The sequence below is a fragment of the Chelonia mydas genome, chromosome 1 (genome assembly GCF_015237465.2).
Source record: "Chelonia mydas isolate rCheMyd1 chromosome 1, rCheMyd1.pri.v2, whole genome shotgun sequence".
Taxonomy (NCBI): Eukaryota; Metazoa; Chordata; order Testudines; family Cheloniidae; genus Chelonia; species Chelonia mydas.
The window spans coordinates 278,403,921-278,429,233 of NC_057849.1; the positions used below are offsets into that span (position 1 = coordinate 278,403,921).

At 42.2% G+C, this 25,313-nt stretch overlaps 1 long non-coding RNA gene across 1 annotated transcript; it reads right to left on the bottom strand.

The window, feature by feature from the left end:
- LOC122465997 lies at positions 1–25,313 on the bottom strand. Its single transcript, XR_006291176.1, has 3 exons — positions 24,539–25,313; positions 374–512; positions 1–168 (listed from the first exon to the last, which is right to left on the bottom strand). It is a non-coding gene; the product is annotated as an uncharacterized LOC122465997 (long non-coding RNA).

A 25,313-nucleotide genomic window follows, 5' to 3' on the forward strand; every position in this document is an offset into this window, starting at 1 on the left:
GAAGAGGTGAGTAAGCTGATGTTTATTTGTGAGAGGATCCATTCAAGTGTGTTTATCAGTGTCACACATTTCTTACTAGCTTTTTGCTCATATCTTTGTCTGTCTCAGGTTGTTTGTTCAATAACTGTACAACAATCATCGCTGGATGTCAGGCTGCTAGCTGGTCACCTAGGTATCAAAGAAATGCACATCTCAATACATATCAGACCCGAAGGATGCGATTAAGTCTGGTGGACTGTGAACACCATTACTCTGTACCCCCTGGAAACAGACTAACATTATATAATACCTAAATGGCTTCACTGGGTTATGTAAAAAGTAATTCAGCATTAATTTCACCTGTGTGGAAAATTTTAATATAAGGAACACCCACCTTCCTAGTTCCGAGGTACAGCAGCATGGTCACACTTGTAAAAACTGAAATGCAGGTATATTGCTGATTGTAGTTGCAAGTGGGTATGTTCTGCTATTTCTGAGTCTGACTTCAAATAAGAAAAATTTAGAGCAGTGTTCTGAAAAACAAATGCAGAGCATTCTGGTGGAGGGGACTATGGGAATAAATAGCAATACCGCCACATTTTCAGTAGCATTCTACAAGAAGAGAGACATCAAGGGAAATGTATACAATTGATCGGGGCGGGGGGGGTTGGCTACTGGCATTCATCCTTGTTTTATATTATCTGAAAAATAATAAATAACCAAAAATGGTGGCATCAAAACAAAATTGGATGTCCACATTTTACTTTAATTCTTCAAAGATATTAAATTAAGCCCTCTGCAAGTCTCACTTCTTCCACGAAGCTCTTCAAAAATAAACTGTGCTAGATTCATGTGTCACTGTAGTCTCACTCCGGTACCCTCACTCCTCCGCTTGCATCCACTATTTTTTTCTTTGTAAGATTGTAAGCTCTTTGGGGCACAGGTTCAACCATGTACAAAGACTTGGTGGAGCCAGGAGTGAGAATTCACAAGGACCCCAGCAGTGTGGAGAGAAACATTAACAGCCTATTATTTCAGGGGGTAGATGGGGATTTAAAAGGCAAACTTGGCCATTATTCCACCTCACCCAACTGTGTTGCACCTTTAGTAAGGCGTGTCTGTTGGAGTAGGCTACTGTAAAGTGCTCCATGAAAGGGAACTCACTTACTTCAGTGAGATTTCCTCAACTGGTGTCCACAGAAACACATCCCTTAGTGTGTTTGTACAAAACATGGTTAGGGTCTCTCTACGCTGGAGAAGTAATTTCTATCTCAAGTAAATATACCCGTACTAGCTCTAATCAAACTAGCGCTCTCAAAATGGAAGTGTAGCGGCCACAGCATGAATGGCAGGAGGAGCTGGCAGCCCACGTACATGCCTAGGATCTCAGATGGAATCTTAATCAGGGTGGTTAGCTCTTCCCACGGCATTTTAGACCAATACAATTCATTTACAAAAGTACAGTACACTAGAGAGGACCAAATCCTGCAGACAATTTTTTGAAACTAAAACCACAGCAAACAATGGCACCACATCATCATCATAAAATCTGACAGAACCAAGGTTAGGCACAACAAATGATAAAGTCAGGCACAGAAGTAGACAAACAGATTGAGGAGCATAACTTTGATTTGGCCTTTGGCTGAAGATTGATGCCATTTCATGGAGAATTAAAGGCAAATGAATTTTGTCATCTTTGTCTTTTTTCTTTTGTGCTGATTTTATGGCATAAAGAGTGCAGATGAATAAATGGCACTTGCATGACTCACTTATGGAGCCTGGAAATGTCCAATAATATACCTATAAAAGGAGGCAACTGAAATTATCTATTTTGATTTGATAAATGGCTTCAAATAGTACTGATCAGTCAGTTTGCAAAGGCCTTTCCTACACAGCATTTGTCATCTCATCTTACTTCATGCATTTCGGCTATGCTGCCTTTAGTTTAGGGGCATCAGAGAAGCAGTGCTCACATTCTGCAGTGGTCTGGAAAAGAGACTAACCTAGACAGGTGAGGGAAAACTGTTCTACATGACTAAAATGTTAGTCTTTGTCAAAAGCATGTACTTGAAAGGGCTTTTTTTTTAAAAAAAATGAATTCTGGAGCTATACTTGAGTTTTCTTTTAACTTTATTAATCATCTTTCAGTGCTGTAGTCCCATAATTTAGCTCTCTATCACCCAGTAATTGAACACACCAGAACACCACTTAGCCTTTCATACTGGGTTCTTCCACACTTGCATTGTAGGTGTATATTTGTGTAACAGCATGGCCTCCCACTACAGAGATCTAGCTGCATTATCAGATTCTTTGATAAGCATTATACATGATCTGAAAGAGTGCAGAGGAGGAACTGATGTAGACTCATCTACAGTGTGAATTTTCTACCAGTGCTTTGAAAAGTGCCATGGTGGTAAGTGCTACTTTTACATTTCCTGTTTTGCTGGTATAGGCAATTTCAGTTTTTATCTGAGCATCTCACTGGAAATGTCCTGACATGTCTAAGCTGACAACCATTTAGTTACAAGGGGCGGGGGACTTAGTAGATCATATTACTTGTAAGTAAAACTGGAGGAAGTGGGGGGGGGGAGAATATGAACTTTCTGGCAAGTTAGAAATCACATTTCTATTTGACATATTTCATTTATATTTTTTCTTTTGACTCTTGATGAAAAAAAGATTTCAGGCCCATAACAGGTATGTATTGTCACTAAATACATTGTGTTTCAAGAGAGGCAAGTGGAAGCAGCGTATCAGCCATTTAAACAAAGGCCAATAAAATAAATTATAGAACTGACAGCAGAAGCAGCAGCAAACTGTTGCATGTTATTTTAGTTCTTAAAACCTGACATGCATTAACAATTTCTCCTCAAAACATCTCCCATGAGATGGTGATAATACTACTTCCTTATCTGACAAATGGGGAACAGGGACACAGTAAATTGTCAAAAGTTATGCTGAAATCTGTGGCACAGCTGGGGAAAAGAACCCAGATATCCTGAGTCCATTGCGTTACCCATATGAACATCTTCTCTGGTGATTAAAGCACAGCCCCTCCATTTACTGTGTGCAGTTACAAAAAGAATAACTTGTAGAAATATTCCTTATAGCACTGAAAGAGATTATAATAAAGATCGGACGAAACCACAAGGACAATGCACACATACCTCTGCCACAAAATATTAATTTATCTGAGACATAACTGTGGTGAAGTGGACACCAGTAAGTTCAATAAATGCACTTAGTAAGTATGACATTTTAAGTGAACATCAGACAACATCAAGTGGATTCAAGATGTTTCCTTAAACTCCAGCCCAAAATCCTGGCACTAATGCAGTTAAGTGAGATGAGTATGTTACACCCTCTAGTTAGGGCAGTACAAAAATCCATGGCACGGAGTAATTTAAATAAGCCATGCAAGGAGCTATCCACAAGCTTCATAATAGGGACTGCACAGAACTGGAAAGGAAATTTTAAAATAACCTAAGCATGTTCTAATCATGATGGCCTAGCTCCTCCCAAGCCTACAAACAGCTCCACCCTCTCCTGGAGAGAATGAAGGTCCTAAATACCCCCCCACCCCCCGTCCATATTTAGTGGCTCATCCAATTAGAGTACAGAAACAATACCATAGGAGAGAGTAACAAATAGCAAAATCTGTTCCAAAGCAACTTTTAGGATGAAATTGTTGAAATATTTTGAACCAGTTACAACTGTACAGATTCTTAAGAGCCAATCTATTTGCAAACAAAAAAAGGCTGAAATTCAGCAATTTAACAAATTCTTCAACCAGCACTATGGATAGCAAAGCCTTCTGTATACACAGGCACTGATGTCATTTAAAAACACACCCACACACACACCCCTTGAGTCCCTCTCAGTTTACAGCTACGCAGTGCAGAGGGGATTGAAAAGCTACCTACCTCCTCTTAAACTACTCCAAGAATATATTTTGGATTTTTGTTTCTTCATACGAATTTTAGTGATAATGAAAAGTGCTCGATTGAACTCCATGAAAACTCAAGTCCCCTGGTATGTACATAGTAAATGCTGCACAAGAATCTCCATTACCACTTGCTAATAATGTGCCTTTACCTGCTAGAGAGAATGCCTCAGGGGGAAAAGGTTCTTGCAAATATAAATCCTGGGACTGCTGAAACTGCCAACAAGGATGCCAGTTTGTTGAGCTGAGACCACCAACTCATTTTACATCGATCAGACACACCACAGATGTGAGTTGCTCTTGGTAACCACTAGTCAGAGCTGACTCAGATCAGTAACCTAGAGGTGAGAGGCTCTATCGCTTATTACCAATTCCCTGACCCATTCAGTCCCCCATGAATATCATTTGTGGATGCAGAATGCAGCACTGAAATAAATCCAATAGCCACAGCTGAGATTAGAGAACTACATCATCCTCTGCCCAGGCTCTGGTCTGAAGGATGGCACTTGCACCATCAATATATCCAGCTTCTTTTACAGTTTAATCAAAGCTGTAACAAGGATGAAAAGGAACTGTGACAGAAGAAATAGAAAGGTCACTATCATCCAAGACCTTTTCCAGATTTCCTGTTAAATTAATTAGGGTACATATTACAATTTAGTAGTTGTTAATGCCGTAGTAAAAGAAACAATGAGGTATGTTAGCCCTGACTATGCCCTTGAAATGGACCAGCACTGTACTGGGGAAAACATTTATTTTAAAGTGACTTTGCTCCAAGCCTTATTATCAATATTTGCTTTCCCTCCTGGTGTTACAATGCTTAAATTTCATAAGTAAGTGCCAGCATTTTCAACCTCACAATTGTTTCTTCAGAAGCCAGCTGTGATGTCACTAGCACCAATTTATGGAATTCCTGACTGTATCAGGCAAGAGGAGAAAGCTGATGCATAGGAGCTTTGCCCCTTGTTAACATACATCCTTGATAATCAGAACTGAAGAGAAACATAAATGCCAGTTCAAGGTTTTGGTGAAATATAGCATCAGTATTTCCATTACTGCAGTTTTATTAGGACACACCAAAAGTTCCTCTGGCCAACAGTTCTTCACAAAAATATTAGTTATTTTCCTTTAACTAACATGGGCTAAATTACCAAATTACAGTAAATGTATCATGTGCTTAAACCCTCCCACCCTGCTGATCAGCAGGCCCTCTATAAGCTTGCTAGACAGGATCTGGGGCCCAGATTTTTAAAGAGAAAGGATCTTAAATTTATGCTCCTAGCTCTGTACAGTCTGGGCTGACAGTCTGGAAATACCAGTGTCCTAAGTGTCAAAAATGAAGAACTACAGGAAAGGAAGATAAGGGGTTAAAGATTTTCCACTGTGAGGCCTTCTAAGATTTCTAGCAGTACTGAACTAGGTGAGGTTACATGTGGCAGTAATGGAACAAGGAGTTTTTATGCTGGCTGTAATGTCTTAGAAATAAGAGACATTTTGGAAATACTCTGTGGTGGTTGTCTGGAAAAGTTGAGAAAAGGAAAAAATAGACAAACAATAGAGATGGCAGAATAAAGCATATCATTCATATATTTAAGGTCTCCACTAACATTTTCACAGATTTAATGTATAAAAGGTAAGAGGTTTACATCCAAAGCAAGTAGATAGGTTTACTGCCCCAAGAAACAAACTTTTCTTACCTTCACTGCCTCCTCCTACAAGAAATCCTACATTCCTCCTGCAATGTGTTACTTTTGCTACAGACTCCATGGGACAAATTCATCCCAAGCGCAACTCTATCAGCTTTGACATCCTTACCCCAGGCATCAGTTTGGCTCGTTATGTAATTATAGATGACAACATTGCCAAAGTTGAGTGCTGTTATTCGGTATCTGAAGATCAGGTCACCCTTCAAAGGTAAAGAGCATCCATTGGAATTTATAGAATTACATCAGGGATGATTTTTGCCCATGTTGTGAAAATATCATGTTTTGTTCTCTTTTAGATTATGTAGAGGCATAACTTAAACAGTTCCATCTGCTGTTCCTAGAATGGAAATTAAGCTACTTTTTTGCCTTACTAACAGCTCATGTAGGAAAAGGTAATCTATTGTGTGGAAGTACGGAAAGTAAAATACCTTTACAAAAAAGTTTAACCAACTTATTCTATTGTTTTCAGTCTTCCCATTCAAACAATGCTAATTTAAATGCAATTGTGATACAGTATGTATTATAGCTTGTCTCATTACTAAGAACAGAATCTATGAAACATAAGAACAGCCATACTGGGTCAGACCAAAGGTCCATCTAGCCCTGTTTCCTGTCTTCCAACAGTGGCTAATGCCAGATACTTCAGCGGGAATGAACAGAACAGGTAATCATTGGGTGATCTATCCCCTGTCATCCACTCCTAACTTCTGGCAAACAGAGGCTAGTGACTCTCAGAGCATGTGATTGCATCCCTGACCATCTTGACTAATAGCCAGTAGTGGACCTATCCTCCAGGAACATACCTAGTTCTTTTTTGAACCCTGCTATAGTTCTGGCCTTCACAACATCCCCTGGCAAGGAGTTCCACAGCTTGACTGTGCAGTGTGTGAAGTAGTACTTCCTTTTGTTAGTTTTAAATCTGTTGCCTATTAATTCCATTGGGTGACCCTTGGTTCTTATGTTAGGTGAAGGAGTATAACACACTTCCTTCTCTATACCAGTCAAGATTTTATAGACCTCTATCATATCCCCTCTTAGTCGTCTCCTTTCCAAGCTGAAAAGTTCCAGTCTTTTTAATATATCCTCATATGGAAAGGTGTTCCATACCCCTAATTATTTTTTTATGCCCTTTGCTATACCTTTTCAAATTCTAATACATCTTTAAGACAGGTAGACCAGAACCCCAAACAGTATGGGCATGGATTTGTATAGAGGAATTATGATATTTTCGCAATCCCTTTCTTCATGATGCTCAACATTCTGTTCACTTTTTTGACTGCGGCTGCACATTGAGTGGATGTTTTCAGAGAACTATCCACAATGACTCCAAGATCTCTCTCTTGAGTGGTAACTGCTAATTTACACCCCATCATTTTGTATAGTTGGGATGGTTTTTCAATGTGCATTACTTTGCTTTTATATATATTGAATTTTATCTGCCACCTTGTTGCCCAGTCACCCAGTTTTGTGAGATCCCTTTGTAACTCTTCACAGTCAGCTTGGAACGTAACTATCTGCAAATTTTGCCAACTCGCTGTTTACCCCTTTTTCCAGATCATTTATGAGTATGTTGAATAGGACTGGTCCCAATACAGACCCCGCGGGACACCACTATTTATCTCTCTCCATTGTGAAAACTGACCATTTATCCTACCCTTTTTTGTCTTTTAGCCAGTTACTGATCCATGAGAGGACCTTCCCTCTTATCCCATGACAGCTAATGAAGCTCCCAAATTAGACAGCCCTCCATGTGTGAGCTCTTACCAGCTTTAAGTCACAGTGTCTTCATCTCCATGTCCTTGTCTGTGCCACCTATTGCCCCTGAAACACACTATGCTTTAATTCAAATACCTTCTAAAACTCTATACATTTCACAAACCTTATCAAATATATTTAAGCAATGCTAGGTTTAAAATTATCTGCACCACTGAACTTTCACCTGGTATACCAGAGGTCTATTTGATTCAGGGATAGCCTGGTCCTGCAATTTACTATGGAGTATAGTTCTTATACCTGTGACTGGTCCCCCTGAAGTCAGGTTGAACTGGGACTTCAATGGCAGTCCAAAAGGTGATGAGCACTTCACATGATTTGGCCTTAGCAGTGTGACCCTGGTAAAGATCTGAGAAGCTTCATTTAAAAAAAAAATTCTTTTAAAGATAAGGAAAATTTAAACTGGTTTCTGTGTTAAATGCCTTTAAACATACCTCCTTCCTCTTCCCTTGTTCATGCATATGCCTGTAATCCAATCGTTGAGCTGACACTGATTATGGTACTGCTCACCTTGTGCCTCTTTCAGAAAACAAACATTGATATGTGAACCAAAGCTGAGAAGTGCTGTATATCCTTTTCATTTCAGGAAATAAAATACTGTGTTATATTGGGAGGGTTTCCATCACAAAGAGAGAGAAACAAAAAACTACAATCTTTCAACAGTGACAGGTTTCAGAGTGGCAGTCTTGTTAGTCTGTATCCGCAAAAAAGAACAGGAGTACTTGTGGCACCTTAGAGACTAACAAATTTATTAGAGAATAAGCTTTTGTGGGCTACAGCCCACTTCATCAGATGCATAGAATGGAACATATAATAAGAAGATATATATACACACACACACACAGAAGGTGAAAGTTGCCATACAAACTGTAAGAGGCTAATTAATTAAGATGAGCTATTATCAGCAGGAGAAAAAAAAACTTTTGTCGTGATAATCAAGATGGCCCATTTAGACAGTTGACAAGAAGGTGTGAGGATACTTAACATAGGGATGAAGTGGGCTGTAGCCCACGAAAGCTTATGCTCTAATAAATGTGTTTGTCTCTAAGGTGCCACAAGTACTCCTGTTCTTTTTTTCAATAGTTAGGATAGGAAGTAAAAAAGAAGAGTATATTCATCTAGAACAGGGGAATCCTGAAAGTCTCAATGTGAGAGTTAAGTGTTAGTCTAGAACATTAAAATGATTCTCTCTGAATTCTAGTTACATTTAATCATTCATAGCTGGATTAGTGATATACCACTGATTACAGAAACTAAATGAATAATAAACTGTATTTAACAAGTGATCTGTCAGCATTTTTAGTCATTAATGGCCCAGTCTTACAAGGCTCCCAAACACCTCCTGTATTGTACAAAGCATCCTCAATTCCCAAATAGTCATTAAGGTTAAATGCCTCCCATTGACTTCAGTAGGAATTGGATTGGATCAGACCCTTAACGTTAAGGATAATCATTACATTGCAGGAAGCACTCTGGGCCTTGTAGGACTGAATACTTCATTGCTACAACTATCAAATTGGAGGTCAATGAGAAGGTGAGGGCAATCAACATCATACAGAGATGTGCTCTAATTGAATTGATATTGATGAGGTTGATAGAACAATCCAAAAACCTTCATTTACAGAGTCAGAGATGTATTTTTTACATTACACTTGTTCATGTCCTAAATTTCATTTCTGTCTCATTTGCATCAGGCCTGGTTCAGCCTGTTTTGTGATTCCAGATTACCTCAGTTAGTTTATGAATAGCAGAGGGGAAAATGCAAACCACCTCCTGCATTAGTAACCAAATAGAACCCATTGCTCGCTTATTTGTTACTGAAGAGGGAGCTAAATATATGGTAAGGCTAAAAGTTGTCAGAATTAGAGTATTTGGTCTCTAAACAATGTTTAAAGCTTGAAAATGCTTGTACAACTCAGACATGAGTGTGGCAATACATACAATTATAAAAACTTTTTAGCAAACTTAGAGTAAGTGAATTTTAGTGCAAATCAAGAGTGCCATATTGCGACTTTACATCAGGATAGTGAGATCTATTAATCACAGAACAGGTATTGCACGGGGAGCAATCAAGCTTTCCCCCTGCAAATTTGACTCTCACCTTACCTGGAGAGAGTGCCTCCCAGAGTAGCTGAGGAGAGACTTCGGTCATCCTGATGATTCCATCCTGGACCTCTCTGCTGTTACAGTCAAGACATAACGCATTTTACCTGGGTCAGAGTCAGAAGGCAGTGACTTTATGGGGACTAGACCTTGTTGAAATGTTTTGATAAAGTTGAGGGCTGTACTGAATGCTCTCTTGCTCAAGATGAGACAGGTACCGGAGAAGGACCCAGCAGCCAAGACCACCACAGCTATTTTTAATCTTGTAGTTCCAAACACTTTCCAAAGGCCTCCTGACTCATCCTGCTCCACCAAAACCCTGCAGATTTTTGCCCCAGTTCCCTCAGCACAGGGGGACTCTGCTGGTTCCACTCCAGACTTTTGGCCTCTGGCTCTTCCTAGGCAGCTGACTTTCCTGTACTCTTCTGTAGAAAGAGCTACACCAGGTATTTCCTGCTCTCTCTCAGACAGTCTCCTAAACTTGGTCTTGAAAGAATCCCTGGTTCCACACTGCCTCAAATTCCATGGCTCAGGCTGTAGGCAACTCAGTTCTGTAGACCTTAACACTGTTTGGATCCCAATACACTCCCAATACCATGCTTCTCTCAGAGTAATCCAGACATTCTGACTCAGTGCCTCCCCTCATCTTCCACTGCTACAGTCAAACTATCCCCTGCTACAGTCAAACTAGACCTCCTCCTGAACAGGAGAAAAAGAGCAGCAGCAGATTCATACTCAGCTTACCCGTTACTGCTCAGCTGTGTAGCAACCTCCATGGAACATGGAGGAACAGAAGCTGCAGAAAGGAAGAGTTTAGAGAAGGAACCAGGAAGACACACCGTGTGCACATGGCTGGGAATGCTAAACTACAGCTGGAACAGCTCTGTAAATATTTCTTGAATAAAAGGAACCAGTTTAGTTTTACAGATAAAGCCCTGGAGTTATTATTCAGTATACAGTACATTAAACAAGCCAATTGACTACCACGGGGCTATATCCCATAACATGTGCCTTGCCATGCCTACACTTACAGGACCAGCTCTCTATTCCAAGTCCCCATAACATTCTCCAGCATATGCCTATTAAACTGGACATGCCTCTAATCTTTAAAATATATATAGTTTTTCAAACTGACCATATGTCAACAAACTCCATGACTCCACCAAAATTGAAGCCTCCCTCTCAACTCACCCTCTTAAAAAACCATAAGCATAGTAAGGGGTGGAAAGACTCATATGCTATGAAGGTGAGTATTGGAGTGTGTTTTATCAAGGGTCCCTCCCTTCAGAAGTGGCACTGTTATATAAGGCACTGGTGAGACCTCACCTGGAAAACTATGTGCAGTTCTGGTCTCCCATGTTTAAGAAGGATGAATTCAAGCTGGAACAGGTACAGAGAAGGGCTACTAAGATGATCCGAGGAATGGAAAACTTGTCTTATGAAAGGAGACTCAAGGAGCTTGGCTTGTTTAGCCTAACTAAGAGAAGGTTGAGGGGAGATATGATTGCTCTCTATAAATATATCAGAGGGATAAATACCGGAGAGGGAGAGGAATTATTTAAGCTCAGTACCAATGTGGACACAAGAACAAATGGATATAAACTGGTCATTGGGAAGTTTAGACATGAAATTAGACGAAGGTTTCTAACCATCGGAGTGAAGTTTTGGAATAGCCTTCCAAGGGAAGCAGTTGGGGCAAAAGATCTATCTGGTTTAAGATTAAACTCGACAAGTTTATGGAGGAGATGGTATGATGGGATAACATGATTTTGGTAATTAATTGATCTTTAAATATTCATGGTAAATGGGCCTAATGGCCTGTGATGGGATGTTAGATGGGGTGGGATCTGAGTACCCAGGAAAGAATTTTCTGTAGTATCTGGCTGGTGAATCTTGCCCCTATGCTCAGGGTTTAGCTGATCGCCATATTTGGGGCCGGGATGGAATTTTCCTCCAGGGCAGATTGGAAGAGACGCTAGAGGTTTTTCACCTTCTTCTGTAGCATGGGGCACGGCTCACTTGCTGGAGGATTCTCTGCTCCTTGAAGTCGTTAAACCACGATTTGAGGACTTCAATAGCTTAGACATAGGCAAGAGGTTTTTCACAGGAGTGGGTGGGTGAGATTCTGTGGCCTGCGTTATGCAGGAGGTCGGACTAGATGATCATAATGGTCCCTTCTGACCTTAGTATCTATGATGTTTTTTTAAAAATACTCATTACTGCACCTCTACCACTTATTATACCTGAATGTTGAAACTGCATGTTATTTTTAGTGATGCTTAGTGACACTTTTTGGACACATTCAGAACATCCCATCAAAGGCAGTATGTAAGAAAATTGGTTCCTAAGCTTTTTGGTTTTACTTTGTTTTCTGAAGCCTCTTTCTGCTTGACAGGTTTCAGAGTAACAGCCGTGTTAGTCTGTATTCGCAAAAAGAAAAGGAGTACTTGTGGCACCTAGCTCACGAAAGCTTATGCTCAAATAAATTGGTTAGTCTCTAAGGTGCCACAAGTCCTCCTTTTCTTTCTGCTTGAGTTTGCAGAAAGTCAGGCTTCCACACAGGTTCTCCTTGAATATTTTTTCAGGGAAACTTGACTGTGATGTTAAGTCCTTACAAAATAGATTTAATTTATTTGAGTCAAAACTAGGTTTGGTTTCTTCTAAAATCTTGAAGAGAATTATTTTAAAAATAATGAAAAAGTTTTTGACCAATATGGAGTTACAAACAGAAGTTACAGTACAAAATCCCTAACTGGAGTTGGCATTGCACAAAAGTGGTAACAAATGTTGAAGGAAATGATTTTCTGGAAAATCAAGTCCTATATTGGAATTCTGAGAACCCCTAGTGGTTGGGCTAGATTTAAGTTTTGTGATAAGATTTCTTTTATTAGTAAATCCTTTAGCTGAATATGAACTCACTTCTGAATGTAGATTTTCATATTCCACTTAAATTCTGTTCCAGTTGCCCAACCGCCCCAGCCATTATAGGCAAATGTGAGCTAGGAGCCTCTGACTCTTCAGGACCCACCTGCTGCATCCCCTCCTCACCTTCCCAAAACACTTTCAAAATTGCATCTGCACTTGCCAGGGAATCTGCTTCTGTCTCATGCTAAAGCCCCAGCTATCAACATCTACCTATTTTTCCTCTTTCCCCTCCCCTGATCAAACCCTGTTCCCTTGCTGAAAATGGTCTTCAGCAGCATGGCACAACTGCAGCCTCTACCCCACCCCACCCTTCTTCCCCTCCCATAGCATATTCGGATAGCGAAAACACTCAGTCATTCAAAAAGTCAACCATGTATTGAGACAGTGATTACCCGAAGAGAAGTGAAGTTAGTATTCTCAGTTTACATGAGGTACATATAGTCACTGCAGGACTGTAAAAGGTATTTGGACTACAACTCCCTGCTGAGGCATTTGTATAGAAAAAGAAATTTTGTATAGAACAGACATGTTCTGCATCCTCTGGACAATATATGGTACTGGGAACATCAGCATATGTTCCACACTGTGCCCCTGCAGCTGAGCTCCCACATGCTATTCCCAACCCAGCTCAGGGCAGCAAGAACAATTGCACCTGGGAGGCCAGCTCTTTCAAGCCATCTAACACCCCTGATAGCTGGGAACACCAGAAGGCCCAAGAACAAGGAGAGACAGACACAAGACTCATCTGTGTGCTGAAGCCCTCTGCTGCACTGCATCAATTTAAAGCTTTCTTTCATTGTTGTTTAAACAAACATTTATTTCTGGGTATACAATAAATTGTTTAATAAGGAAAATGATTCATTCATAAAGAGTCAGCAATGCATTTTACACAGAATCTGTACATTTTACAAACGTATAAAGGCTCAGACACAAGGGAAATAAAGAGTACCACAATGTGCCTCTTCTACCATCAATTTATAATAATTTAAAAAAAAAAAAAAAAAAAAAAAGAGAGAGAGAGAGACCGTGCTGCTCACAAGCCCTCTGCTCCCCCGGAGGATAACAGGTGGAAGTACCACAGAATATTTTCATGCCTCAGAGTCAAAGCACGAGCAATCGGCATCCCTCACAGGATTGCCCCGGCCATTGCTGTTTTCTAGTGGATGCCTTGCTGGCTACTCAAACTGCTGAGCAAGTCTTCATGTCTCAGCCTCACACCCATTGTTAATGATTTCTCCTTTACTCTCACAAATATTGGGCAAAATACAACATGCAGCTATAGCCTTAGGCAAGTCTCGCCCCCCGAGTAACTTCCAACCTATTCTACGGACAGCATCATCTTCATTTCAGATGGCCAAATGCACACTGTCATTCTACAGCTACTGAGGTGGTAGTTACATAATTCCTTTCTTCTGTGCAAGTGGCCTGTGAATGGCTTCCTTAACCAGGGAAGCAAAGGACAAGCTGGGTCTCACAGGCTAACTGGAGTGGTCTCTGCATGAATTTCCATAGTGATCCTGGTGGCAAACTGCCCTTTATTCATTAAAGATAAATAGAGCTGAGTTCCAAAAGATCCTAGCATTATGGACCTTTCCAGATCACCCTGCATTTATGTTTGTAAACCTGCCATGGTGGTCAGCCAGCCCTTGGAGCACTGTGGGGAAATATTCCTTTCTATTTATAAACTCTAAGCTGTGGAGCCGGGGCAAATGATAGGCACATGGGTTCCATCAGTTGCCCCATACAGTTAGGGAACCCCATGCACATAAAGCCATCAGTAGTCTCAGAGATTTACCACATCACATGCCTGAATGATAATGGGCCCAACTGTCAAGCTCCTTCGGCCAAATTCGTTGGCTGGGGACCAGGAACATTCTGGGGAGGCCAGTTTCCATATGGCAATAGCAATCTGCTTCTCAATGGGTATGGTGCACTGTTGGTGGAGGTAGCTCAGTGCAGCTCTTTAAAAAAAAAAAAAAAAAAAGGACTGCCTTTACCAGCCTGAAATTCTCTCACCACTGCCGGTCATCCCAGGTCTGCAGAATGATCCTTTCCTACCAGTTGACACTGGTTTCCCAAGCCCAGAAATGGTACTGCACCATGTAAAGCTGTTCTGGGAACAACTGCAATAGCAGCTGGTTTTCAGTGGCCTCATCAGAAGCTGCTGCTGGCTGGAGGAGCCTAAGCCATAGTTTTGTCTCACTTTTCTAACACCAATACACAAGGCTATTTGAAGCAGGAGTGTTTTATCTGTACCATGAAGGGCCTAGAACCATGAATGCTTTGGAAATCAAGAGCATCTAATTAGTGACAGGATACAGACTCTAGGTGAAACTACTGGATTCATAGTCCCTGTAATGGTCCTAAAGGAACGGGACAAAAAACACAAACAAACATTTCTCAAGACAATTCAGTCTGAGCAATGTTCCCCTTATACATAACCACTGAGCCTGATGGGGCAGAGTCACAACCTGGGGGGAGGGAGGTTTCAAGGGGTCACAAACACTCTTTTGTGGCTAGAAATAAATTATTTATTCATAAAGAGTCAATGCATTTTACACAGAATTTGTAAATTTTACAAAAGTGGCCCCAAAGCTTTTTTCTTCTGTAGCACGGGATCATGACATGGAAAAAGGTGGAGAATTACTACCCTAACATTAATAGGGGGCTCTTAGGAAACTCCACAACATTGACCTTACACATAGCCCAGTATTGCTAATCCTACACATTTTAAAAATCAAGAATCAGAATTTCTGAAGTCATGAATTTGGCTTACAAATACGTAGCTTCTGTTTCTTTTTATTTGCCTTCTGGTGTTGGCACTTTAGATTCATGATTTCAGAGAAAAGCCTGAAACAATGAAGGCTAGAAATGTACTTTAAAAAAAAAAAAAATCAAATCTGAAAGCAGACACTCAGTCACATGACTACAGAAAATGGGTCTTTAAAGAAAAAGACCAAATATTAATGAGACTCCCAAACAAATTTGCTGGAGATGGCAACATTGGAGCCACCTCCTGGAGCAACCTAATGTCCAAGAATGGTAGAGCACACGTATGCCTCTCTCCAAAGGGGCTCTATGATCCCACCTTAGGACCAGCAAGCCCAGGGTGCTTGTGTTTATTTCCTCCTTCCATCAGAGCAACAGGGATGCTGCATCTTTTCCTGCTCCAAGTGCAAGGTATCTTGAGCCTATAGCTGGTTGGCCTTGCATGTCAGCCAGATTCTTGGACCAGCTACAGCTCCTTCTCCTCCATGTCTCAGCCTCCTCAGGCTCCATGTCTCAGATCACCCAGGTGAAGCAAGCCTTTGGAGTCCTTGTCCTTTCTGGAGCCTCCTGCTGGACTCTCTGCTTAGTGGCAGCAAGCAAACGTTTTGTTTTGTCCTTCTTGTTTTATTCTTCAGAGCGGTCACGTCTGAGCTGGTGACTATGTGAGCTGCTTTTCACAGCACGAAGTAGCAGGGAGGCTACATGTTTGCCTTGAAAAACTTTCTTCTCAGGGGATTCATTGCCAGGAGTGCAGACTACCCCAATCTAATATTATTGGGGTGGGGGGAAGGGAGAAGAGGTTTTTTTCCATAGAAGTTTGGTACTGGTAATATGGTTCCTGGCAGCGACTGATTAGACAGCTCTAACCCTTTGTAGGAGTGGCAGACAGGATGCCTACTAATGATGCTTCAAGCAGCATTAAGTTAGTCGTAGCTGAGCAGACAGTGCCATGAATATCACTTTTGCCCCAGTCCCAAAATCCTGTGGAGAGCCTGAGATGGAAAAGAGAAAGATATGCCACAGGCCTCCCTTGCGCTTGCTTATTTGCAGGATCCCTCTGAGCCCAAGCGACGACCCCTTAGCACAGGGAGGCAGAAAGATTAGCTGGCCTGAGAGCTGGTCCAATTAAATGGTTATTACTCAGGGGTAAAACTAGATTAAAGTTATTGGGCTGATTTTCATTTACACTCTAAGGTGCTTTACCCCACTCTGGCACTGTAAGAGGTCCTTACATATAATTTACACTTTCTCTAAGGCCTCTTTACACTGCCAGAGTGGGGTAAAGTGAGACTCAAGCTCACTGTGTCGTGACACAATCTTGGTCAAAACTTTCAGAGTCAGTAATGATGTGAACCCAGATTTTTAAAGGCAGTTAGGCACTTAGGAGCCTAAATCCCTTTTGAAAATAGTTAGGCTCCTAAATCAGTTCAGCAATGCAAGGTTGAATTCAGCAATATCTGGGCCTGAGTATCTCAATTTTTGGGACTCCAACCCGAGATCCCGAAAATGAGGCCACGTTTAAGGTAAGTGCTGAGCACCCACCCTTTGATACATACTCCCTTTTTAAAAAAAGAGGTCTCACACGGGACACCCAAAAATTGAGGCATTCAAAGTCACTAGTCATTTTTGAAAATCTCAGCCAAGAGGTTTGATTTTAGCTCTCATTCTTTCTTAATAACCTCACTCACCTTATCCTTGTTATAGCCAATAGTTTCTTGTTATCTAAATTGTGTTGCTAAGAAATAAGCTAGGGAAAAGAAAAAAAAGAGTTCCATTTAATGAACTTGGAGACTGGCCTCTCGTTGTTTGAGGAAAGCTGCATTTTCTCTCTTTGAAGTACTCTTAAGTGTTTTGGTATATTGATCCCTACAGATAACAATAGCAAAAACTGGAGGTTGATATTTTGAAATTAACACTTTTCCTTCCACATTTACATCACTGTGCAGCAGACTAGGTGCATTATTTCATTCTGAAATCTTGGCCTTCCTGTTAAACAGCAGATATGGGCACTCACAGAAGACAGGAAAAAAGATTAGATTCAGACCAGTGCTTTGATCACATATGGCAACTGCTAGGAGTAAAGAGTGAATTTTAAGCACTAGAGAAAAATGGTTCATAACCTTTTTAAACAAATCCTTCCTGGGGACAGATCAGGTAGGGTTCCCCTTTGTGTCTCTCTGCATCATACGCTGCTACGCTTGCCACTAAGTACAAGCTCTCTGGAGGCGCGGTAGGACTGTGTTCGTGTCTTGTACAACACAGAGCACATAGGTTTACTTGGGTGTTGACAAACTGGCTCCATGTTCATCCTGTCTTTGCTGGGTCCCTTGTCGTCCCATCCCGTCTCCCCCGCCCTTCCTGTTTCTTTTTTTCTGTCCCCTTTTAATATTTGCTGTTTTGCTGCGTTCATTGTTTATTCCTCCTTCCCCTCCCCCCTGCAGTTTAACAGACTGCTACATGCTGCTCGTGCTGGGAGGACTGCTACAAGCACCACTCCCTGACTGAGAAGGCAAGTCTGGGCTTGCAGACTGCTGGCTGAATTTACAGCTGCTGGTTCACACGTGGCTGCATCACAAGCCCTAAAAGGAAGCACAGTGGAAAGTCAGGCAGGTTTCACACTGGTAAACTGACACACACCTAAGGAACAGCATATTTGCTACAGGAGGCAGGATGTGTCTGCGGTCAAGCTGTTCCTCCTGCCCCCACAGCTCTTCTGCACTGACCCTCCCCGAATTAGTCTCCTCCTGCCCCTGCACTGGAAACACTGCTTTAGAATCTCTGAGGCTATATCCAATCTTGGAGCTAGGGGTGTGAGCCCCAGCTTGTACAGACATACTCGCACTAGCTCTCCTCAAGCTAGCACGCTAAAGATAACGTCCTTATAGCAGCATGGGCAGCAGTTGATGGTGACACAGGCTAGCTGCCCGGAGTACAAACCCACCCAGACCCCAGGGGTACATACTTGGAGCAGCTAGTCCATGCAGCCACTTGTTGCTGCTCATGCTACCGCAGCTACACTACAGGTTTAGCACGCTAGCTTGATGGAGCTAGTGCGAGTATGTCTGCTTGAACTGGAAATCACAGTCCTAGCTCCAAGTGTGGATTTCAGGCTATGTCTACAAGGACATGTAGCAAAAATAGGGCATTGTATTAAAAAAAAAAAAAATGTAATACCTAGCTGTTTTGATCAGCAGATCTCAAAGCACTTTATAATGGATTTTGAGGTCATTATCCCTGTTTTACAGATGAGGAAACTCACGCAGAGAGGGGAAGTGACTTGCCCAGCATCACACAGTGAGCCAGTGGCCAGGAAATAGAACCCAGGTCTCCTGAGTCTCAGTCTAGTGCTCTGGCCATTTGCCCACATTGCTTCCCTACGATTCATATACTGAATAATTTGTTTTCAAACCTTATTGGACAATGGCACTCTCCAGCTACTGCAGTTAACTAGATAATACATTAACATAACAAAAGATGGAGTGAACACAATGGTCATTCCACCTGTCGGTAAATAGTCACATTACATTCTCATTTGAAAGCTGTCAGGCCTGATACTTATGACTTTCCATTTATTTGGTGTTCTTTTGTTGTTGGGATAATTAAAAACAAAGTACATTTTTTACAAACAAACAGAAAAGGCTACAGCAAAGACCTCAAATGCATTAGCATTAATAAGTGCTGTTTCAACATACCTGACTAAAATGATTACATTTGTTTGTTTTTAAATAGCTATCCAGAGAATCTGGAGAACTTATTCTATTAGCACTCTTATTCCCTATAAAAAATTCTAATCAATCAGACTGCCAACACATGAGAGAGATTTTTTGGCTTGAAAACATATGCATAAATTTATTTGTTGATCCAATAAGTGGTGTACCTTGTCTAAATTTATGTTAATATGGAATTGCTTAAAGTGCTGCATTAATTTATAAGTTGGGTGGCTGCTAACAATTAACAGGAAAACACAAGAGTACATATGACACACACACACCCCCCACCCTTTTTAATGAAGTGTGCAATTGCATACTTTAGCCTTCCAACTACAGTGCTGAGTATGAATGAGAGACGACTGAATCTTTCATAGATTCAGAGGCCAGCCAGAAGGGACTATTATGATCATCTAATCTGACCTCCCGCATAAAACAGGCCATAGATTTTCACCCAGTAATTTCTAAATCAAACGCATAACGGTCACAAGAGAGACACATACTAGTGTCAAAGTAAAAATAATAGGCACTGCCAAATCTCCATATGATGATTGCTGAAGTATGGTGAACTCATTTGGGGGCTTAAAAAAAAAAATAAGTCTGTCTCTACACAATGTCTACCACTCTGTCAGCCAAAGGATCACAAAAGCACAAAGTCTGCTAGCCCTGTCCACTTCCACAGTTACCATGGCTTATCTTCTTGTCTTGACATGCAGGGGAGAGCAGTGGTAAGGGGCAAGTATATCAGCTTTACACCACCCAGCTATTTCCTTCGGGGGAACCCCCAGTTACACTAGAGGGCTACTTTGTACTGTCTGTGCAGTGCAAGAAGCTGGATGAGGAGGCAAGGATCTGACCTAATCTCATTTGGAATTATAAAAGCCCTTGTATATGCCAAGATCTCCACTACAATGGCAATAAAGATTTCCCTTAATAAAGTCCAGGAAGCGGCTTTTAGCTGACACTAAAGGAGCAAATTCAGGCCTATGCATAACAGCTGCACCATAGAGGTTAGAGGATGGTTTTGTATACATCAAGAAAAATCAGACCTTTAATTCACTGCTAATGCATGTGGAGCTGCCATGGTGAAAGTTTAGTCTAGATTCGCTGAGCTATGTTTATCACCACATTGTCTACCACCACCCAAAGTAGGGTTAGACAACAATTGTAGGAGTACCTGAGTTCTGTCTACATTGCCACATATGCTGTAAAGACTGGTGAAAAGCTATTAGTCCCAATTTTGTCACTGGAGATTAAGCCAGTCAGTTTGAGAAGGATGTCCTTCAGAGCAAAATGGGTGGAAGTGAGGAACCTGGGTACATCAACACTGTACACAGCCTGGGCTCTGCGTCAGGTTTGAACCCCAGCCCCTCTTCCATCCACATAAATCAGTCTGACTCAGGTTAGCCAGCACTGAGGACCAAGCTCCTAGAACCCTGCCAGGGGGTTGGTTCAGAGTCCAAGTTCTGCAGTAATTTGGGGCCAAGCCCTGCCATTTTGCAGGATAGATGCTGGTCAGGCTGCAGACCTGAATCAAAAGGCCTGAGTAGTGCAGTATGCATGTGCTAGCATGGCTGAGACACTCCAATCCAGCAACTGTAAACCCATGCCATTGAGATGCTCAAGTGCAGGCTTGACAACACCAAGTCCCCAAGCCCTGGTCCCACAAATCTGGGTTTACCACACAGTGTAGACATACCCATTAAGACCAGGAGGAATTTCTTCTCCAGCATCAGTTTGGGAGAGATGATCTAAGGAAGGGGTGTGTTCATGCTGCTGAGTGATAGGACTTCTCAGCCACCCTGCCTGACTGCTATCCAACTTACTAAATGGGATTCTAGGCAACTTGAATGTTTCAAAATTCAAAGCACCAGGTTTATGCAGCTGTTTTCAGGGCAGAAGGGAAGAGAGAAATTATCCCCCCCTTTGTGTTTTGTCACCACATTATATTGGCTATAAAATAAAATATGGTTGCCTGGCCTCCTTCATACTAATACCCATACTTCCCCAACCCATGATAATTACACTTTATGTTCAAAAATTACTCCCTTGGATTCTCCTTCTTCATTTCTTGTAAAACTGACAAGAAATGGCTAAAAATACCTTTGAAGACTTTACATCTGTGGTTATTAAATATTTTTAAACCAAGTCCAATTTCTCATACAATTTGATAACTCATTTTATTCTGACTAGATATTCTAGAAACCTCTCTACAACTACTCTACTCAAGCATATTTTGTACCTGCTCTTTCATAAAGTACAAGATAGTTTTTAATTGAAAGAAGGTTCAGGTTCATGTAAAAGTTACTCTCCCCAGTAACTGACTTGAGGGTTGAAGGGACATGAACAGCAGAATGGTTTCAGGGCACACATCTTCATTCTAGATGTTGTACAAGTTACATCAGCCTAATCCATAGAGGGACTTGAGTGTTGAGGCCCCTGGCCCCCCATGGAGCCCTCAGCCTCAAGTTAAGCACCCAGGCTCCCTATACAATGCACGGGGAGAGTTAGGTGCTTAATAATAGGATTCACAGAAACCAGCAGGTAAGTGAAGAGAGCCACCTAGGCTAACCAATAGTAAATGCCAAGGAGTGGTGCAAGGCCAAAACTCTGCCCCTCAAAGGTAGTTAGGTGCCTCAGGCCAGGCGAGAGGGAGGTGCCTCTCTCCATTTAGGTTTCTCAGCCATGAACCCTTTCCTGGAACTGGACACCTAAGCCATGTCATACCTCACATGAAAAATGTGACACCCCTTATTATAGCCAATAGCCCCCTAGTTAGATGTCCTGTCTGCAAGGTAAGTGCCCTAGCCACTGGGCTACAGCCTGCCTCTCTGGCCCAATACATATCCATGGCTTATATGAGGGGTTCTCAAACTGGGGGTCACGACTCCACCTCCACCCCAAACCCCGCTTCGCCTCCAGCATTTATAATGGTGTTAAATATATTTAAAAGTGTTTTTAATGTATAAGGGGGTGGGAGGGTTGCAACAGAGGCTTGCTATGTGAAAGGGGTCACCCATAAAAAAGTTTGAGAACCCCTGGGCTTATATGAAGTGGAACAGTTTTAACAGGAGAGCTTTAGAGAGTCCCACAATGGCCTTGGGAGTACAGCACTCACCTAGGAAGTGGGAGACCTGGGTTCAAGTCTATGCTCCAAATCAGGCAGAGTGGGGATTCATATCTCGGTCTCCCACCTCCTGGGTGAGTGCTCTAACCACTAGGCCAGAGGTTCTCAAACTGTGGTCTGCGAGCTCTATTCAGGTGGCCCGTGGATAGTTCCCTCTAAGGTGCGCATTGGGCAGCCGCACACAAGAGAATGAAGGGCCACCCACCTAATTAGTGGAGCCACGCAGGCATGGCTCCACTAATTAGATGCCTAGACCCTGGAGAAGATGCACATGTAAGGTGAGGTGGCTGCCTTGGGAGGAGTAGGTAGGGAGGAATTTGGGATGTGCAGGGCTGCGGCGGCCAGAGAAAGAGGCAACTTTCCCCAGCTCCAGGGCTGCGGCTGCCGGGGAGAGATGGCCCTCCTTCCCAGCCTCACCTCTGGGGCTGCCACAGCAGGGGAGAGAGGGCACATCCATCACATTAGAAAGGTAAGACTGCAGATATTATAAAAGCACATAATCGTTATTTTTGTTTTACAAAAAATGAGTTATTATTAAGGTGTTTTTTTTTTAATATATAATGCTTTTATCGAAAGCGCTTTACAATAATTAGCTAACAGTACAAACATTTGGAAGGATCATTATGTGGTCCACCAAGACCCTCTGCAATTTTCAAGTAGTCCGTGGAAAAAAAAAGTTTGAGAACCACTGCACTAGGCTATTGGGTATCTGAGGACACACGTGCCTGGCTATCTTTTGTGCATGTTAGGTGCTCTCAGAGCATGCCTACCGGATCAGGCCCAACAGGATAGATAGGTGGGGGAACTTCTAGTTTGTGAACCCTGCTAGGGCTTAGGTGCGAGCAAGGCCACCAATCATCTTGGCAGTATCAGAATTTAGGTGGGTTTGCTCATGCCCACTTAGGTGCTTGCGGGCCTTTACTGACAGAACCTCAGGTGCCTAGGGAATTTAGGCACCTATAGGGTTATGCGACAGCTGAGCAGTGAGTTTGAAGACCCAGTGGTGACAAATGTTGGCATTAGGTGCCTAAAGTGGCAGTTAAGTGGCTAAGTCCCTTTGTGGATCTCACGCTCATTCTTCATTCTCGTGTGCGGCCGCCCAGTGTGCACCTTAGAGGGAACTCTCCGCGGGCCACCTGAATGGAACTCGTGGACCACAGTTTGAGAACCTCTGGCCTAGTGGTTAGAGCACTCACCCAGGAGGTGGGAGACCGAGATATGAATCCCCACTCTGCATGAATTGGAGCATAGACTCGAACCCAGGTCTCCCACTTCCTAGTGGAGTGCTGTACTTGCCCTTAGTTCTGCCCAGCTTCCGTTCTGCTGTTACTTCTCCTCTGCCTTCTTGGGCTCCATGAAGTTCATTGTGGAGGCAATATTCTTTCTTTGAGGAGGTAGGTTTCAGAAGTCACAGAATGGACTTGAGCATTCCAGCTGCTTTTGCTGATAGAGGGCCTATATTCTTTCCTTTTGATTTAATAGGATCTTTTCAGCACCAGTTTGACAGTTATTCCTGTCTGCTGAAGCTATTAGTGTGCTCTTGTTGAAATTACTTAGAATACAGAAGGTTACTTACTGTACTCTCTCTTCCACATCTCATGCATGTATCATTTCTGAACTATAGCATCATGGTTTGTCATTTAAGATGCCAACATGGACATATACCATACCTGTTTTTTAAAAAAAAGTCCATAAGGACCAACAAGTAGTGAATGACAGACACACATTTAAATTTTATCCTGTCAAATTTTCTAGCACTAGTTGCTTTCCAGAATCAAAATCTGCTGACAGACAGCCATTTCATATATTAGCACATTCATGAATCAAGTCAAATTCTACTCAAAATGTGACACATATACCCAATCTTGTACGCTTCAATTCCACACATCCATGATTGATATGGCTCAATGCACTTTTTCTAGGTATTTTTTTGCACTTATTGTACTTTACAATTTTTCAAAGCACTGTATAAACCATGATCTACCTACCTACATTTATGAGATGCAACAAGCCTCTTTACCTACAAAGCAGCGTTCCTCCTCCCCAATGAAAGGAATTGTCAATAGTGCTAGGTGACATTTTTTCAGCTAATAGTAAATTTGCCAAAAATGCATTTCTAAAATGATTTAAGTCAACACTGAAAATGTTTTGTTCAACCCAAACAAGACTTTTTCCTGTTGCCTGATTTGACGAGAAAAACATGAAGAAAAAAATTCAGTTGTAGTTCAAAACAAACTGACTGTTGGGAGTTTATATAGAACTTCAAAAGGTCTCAGGTTTCACACCAGGACAAAACTGAACATTTGAGATCAGGAAAATGTTCACAAGATGGGAAAATCATTTTCCACCCTGCCCTAATAAGGTTACACTGAAGGTAGGGGTTCTGGCTGGAGTACAAAGGGGCTCAGATGGTGTGCGTTTCAAGGGGGTAGGGTTGATGAGGGGAAAGTCTTGTCTGGAAGGGGGGGCTTTACCTGGGCACCAGGTAGCTTCAGTTCCAACTCACCCTTGTTCCAAGGCTTCATGTTCCCCATTCCCTCTGAGCCAGGGAGCTCTACCAGTACCACTGCAGCCCCTAGCCTTTCTGGAGTCCTTTGGTCAGGACTCCTCCTATACAGGTTCTTTGACTCAACTCCTTCTTGGAAAAGGGGTTCTACTACTTCTTTCCCTGGGGCTGGGCCACAGTTTGAGTAGGCTTCCACAGTGCACTCTATCCAGGTACTAGCCCCATTCCACAGAGCCTCCCTTTGTCAGGAATGAGGGCTCATAACTGCCCCTGCCCACTCTAAAGGGGGTCTATAAGCACAGCTGAGCTACAGCAGGGCAGGCTACTTGCTTGACAACCCCACCTGGCTGCTTAACAGCAAGATTTAATATCTGGCTATTCAATACACATGGCCACAGCTATGATCTCTCTTATGCTTGCCTTGTTCCCAGCTGTACTCTATTCCTGATTCCAGCTCTAACCCCTAGGCCTGACCACCCTTGCCTTAAGCAGTAAGCCTGACCATCCATATTCCCGTTGATGACAACTTTAATCCTGAGACTCTCACACTTCAACACCTTGGTTCAGAGTCCCCTCAGCCCTCCTTCTTGGGGATGTGCTGTGATTCAGGCAGGCTTTTACAGCCCCCAATCTCTTCAGATTCTGGTGCATATTCCAGAAAGCTTCTTTCCTGACTCAATACTTCCCTGTAATTCTCCTCGCTAGGCTATCTGCTTTCTTTCCTTACATCAGTCACCTTGCAGCTGGGTTTTATCATGTTAAGAAGGAAACTATC